The following is a 4,125-nucleotide window of genomic DNA, read 5'->3' as shown; positions in this document are numbered from 1 at the left end:
AGATAACTAGACTAACAATTTAATGTACGACTCTAAATATTAATGTCTAACTCTCCCTTTTAATAATTGTAAGGGGACATTTAATATATATTATAACAAAGTGTTAGTGGGAAGAGACACTATGCCACACATATCATAGAGCAGTACTCACAGGTACACCCCTACACCGAATTATTATTTTTTTTTTTTATAGAACGTCAAATAGACCTCTTCTAATGGTATATGTTATGGTCATTTTCCATGGAGGATCAGATAAAAAAAATCCAATGAGGAAAATATATTGAAGAAATTAATCCATAATCGTGAAAATGACAAAAATGAGGAAATGAGTCTTGTACCAAAACCCGAGATGCGAAGTCTCGATGCCAACACCAGAATGCACATATCCAAACGTATGCAAGCACCATATAACAAAGTTTATTTATCTGATGATAAAAAAAATATTTTAAACTTATGTACCGATAAGAGTGCTAAAAATATATATTAACTTCTAAAAACTTACCTGTGGCCAATTCGCAGATTTTCTACATCTCTTCGAAGTGAGGAATCTTTTTACGCTTCGCTTTCATCAATTTCTTATCCTGAAAATCAAATCAAATAAAAATCATGGACATCAAATTTAAATTTCGACACCCAAAAAAGCCCTTACATTCTTGTAGATAAATTTCATTTTGTAGAGCTCAAAGTTGAAAAAAATATCAAGATTAGACCTCTTAGTTGAAAAATATCTAAAATTGGACGTTTGACCCAATTTCTGGAAAAAATTGGCTAAAATGCCATTTTTGTTCGAAATTGGGTCAAAAGTCCAAGTTTGAATATTTTGCAACTAAGAGGTCTAATCTTGATATTTTTCCAATTTTGAGGTCTACAAAATGAAATTTCTCTTCTTGTATTTGTTTCAAACTACAACTTCAGCATTTATCGTCCCTTTTATCGGACCTCGTTGGAATCCTTCATCGCATTGCAAATTCATCATCACCTTCTTACAACGCTTTTCGTTCTTCTTGATCTTGACTTGGGCTTTTCTCAACGTATGCTTAGGCTCAATCTTCTTGTTTAATATCTAACTTTAACACTCCCTTTTAATAATTGTAAGAGGTTGTTTAGTATATATTATAACGTATATTAAAATTATAACAAAGTGTGAAATGTTAAAGTTAGATATTTTATGTCCGGAAAAAAACATAGAAGGTGATATGGATTTGCTAGAGGAAGAATTCAGGTGTGATTTAGAAAGGGAGGAAGTTAATTGCTAAACCTGACACAAGGTTACATTTTAATAAAACATAGATGAAAAACAAAAAGTTGCACACAAATAATAATAATACGTACATTAAAAGCATAAAAAAACTACACATAAATAAATGTAAATTTATTTTGTTATTTTGGTGTTAATGTATATAATATTGTACTCTTCTTGATTTAGTTTGTGTTAATTTAAATTTTAATATTAATAACCTGTGTGGCATGTTTTTTTTATTCTTCCACTAATAAAATATCAATTTATTAAATTAAAAAGGATATAATTAGAATATATTTACTTTATTTAAATTTTAAAAACGAGATAGTTTTAACAATTTATAAAAAAAAAATCACTAAAAAATATAAGCTAATAAGTTTTAGGGACTTGAATAGTGTGTACATTATATAAATCCTCGATACGATGGTGCTTTTTATAAACCCTAGATATGAGGGTACAAATTTGACGGTGCATTATATAATCTAAAAAGGCCAAGATTGGCGCTCTCTAAATTGGGTTGGTGAAGAGATGTGCATATAAAACAGCATTTTGTTGACTAATTTTTATTTGTGATTCTCTTTAAAAGTCAAAGTCTCACTCATAATGCACAAGTCAAACCGTGTCATGGCTCTTGGTGTGTCTAGGGGATCGAAATACCGTTACCGTTACCGTTCCGAGCCTTTGAATTTACTGGTAACCCCCCGTACCGTAAAGGAATACCGGGGGAAGCGAGAAAAAAAAAGGAAACCGGTACCGTTGAACTTACCGTTACCGTAGAGGAATACCGTCAAATACCGTATTTACCGAGGGGAATTCATAAAAGAAATATACAAAAAAGCATACAAAGTATGTAGGATACAATTCATAAAATTAAAAATAGTGTAAAATGTTTCAACACAATATAAAATTACAAACACAACAAAAATAAGTTCAATAGTACAAAACAAAATGATAAAATACAACGCAATTCATCAAATATTATAGTTCAACAAATTCAACATAAAATGGATATAAATGAAATGACTACTCATAGCGAACATACAATGGTTATACTCGAAATTTTAAGCTTAATGTTGTAAATTAAGTACGTCAAAAGGACGAGAAAATTATGTAAATTAATTTTTTAAGAATTATTTTCATCATTTTGGGTTTGGAATAATGAGTTTATCGAATTAATTTGAAATATATTAAGGTAAGGAGAACGAATGAATTATGAGAAACCTTTTATATATATAAGAAATAATGAATCAATTTGAATCAATAAATTAAATAAACCGTACTACAACAGACTTCCCTTTAAAAAAATCAAAGTGATATAAAAATCACTTCTTTGAGCCAACGAGATTCAGCCACGTGTCCCACTCACCCTATCTCTCCTTCTTCTTCGTTGGGCCAAGGGGTGAGTCTGGGATTTCAAAATTTCTTCCCTGTTTCTCTGATTTCTCGTCCAAGTCCTTCACCCCAGGGGAACGGCGCTCAGATCTCGACCACCCAGGTTCTCTCGCCGAGCTTCGTGGAAAGCGCCATCCCAGGTTCGCCGGGTCTTCTTCCTCGCGCGCTCGGCCGGACGCCGCCTCCGCCGGAACCACCGGAAACTTCCGGTTTTGGTGGTTCCGGTGCCGGGGAGCTCCAAAAAGGGGGAACCGGACCGGTTCCCGTCCGGTTTTCCCGGTATTTAAATCCTTCTAGGCTACTAATAATGCAAAAGTAATAATATTGTCTAATATAGATAATATTATTAGACAATATTTTTTCTTTTTCTTTTTACTTTTTAAGTTGTTTTCGATACATTCAATTTCCACATTTTTTTTATTTTTTATTTGTTGCCACTCTTAAAATCCTTTTTATTTATTTTTATTTGTTGCCCAGTTTTTAAAATTCCTTTTTTATTTTACTCTAAAAATTTGCAAATAGCCATCCTTAAACTTTTTTTTACACTTTTTATCTCCTCGTAATTTACATTTCTGGCACCTACTCTGGGTTAAATAGTGCATATATAAGCTAGTGATTACTTTAGTAATGATTAATATTTTGAAAAAACGTGAAACACATTTTGTAAACTCAAGTTTGAGATTTCTACTGCATTCCACTTATATAATGTCAGAACTCAGAAGTTTCAACCAAGTTAATTTCACGTCCTTATAAAGAAAACATGGCGTTTCTTCTCCATTTATTTAATGATCTAGATAATATCTTTAATTTTATTTAACTGTAATTTAATTTATTTAGCTATGAACTTGATGATTTACAAGTAGCATATATAGACACAGACACTAATGTGGTCGTGAAATTTGTCACTTTCGTGAAATATATCTCTCACGTTAGCTTTCATATTTATCTCGTTCTTGTGGGTCGTCACATAGGTATTTGAACTTTGAAGGCCTATACATTATGATTTAAAACCATGCAGATGTAGTCGAAAATATACGTTAATGATTGAAGTGAATGAGAACTAATAAATATTTTTATAATGTCTTGCATTATTTCTCTTATTTTCAAGGGTTAATAACTTTTTTTTTTAAATTCAGCCCTAAATAAGTGAACGCAAAAGTAACGATAACAATGAGACATACTAAGAATCCCACATTAAAATAAATGAAAATTTATGTGTTATAAGTTCCTGAGCTTCTCCCCCGTTCTCGGTTAGTTTTGACAATTTAATCACATGACATTTCATAGAAAAAGACAAGATATCATATGGAGGAGAGCTTGAAAATGAAACAATATTATTTTTCTTATTTTTAAAGCAAATAATTAGCAAACTATCCATATTTACACTTTTAAATTGCTATTTAGCCAATCTTTGATAAATATTTGATAAATAACCAATTTTTTATTACGATTACAACTATTTACATTATTATTTGCAACTGATTGCACAAAAA

Source organism: Urtica dioica, chromosome 8, assembly GCF_054948205.1.
Source record: "Urtica dioica subsp. dioica isolate 48M chromosome 8, U.dioica_male_clone48M_v1_H2, whole genome shotgun sequence".
In the NCBI taxonomy this organism is placed as follows: domain Eukaryota; kingdom Viridiplantae; phylum Streptophyta; class Magnoliopsida; order Rosales; family Urticaceae; genus Urtica; species Urtica dioica.
Note: the sequence above shows the minus strand (reverse complement) of the source record.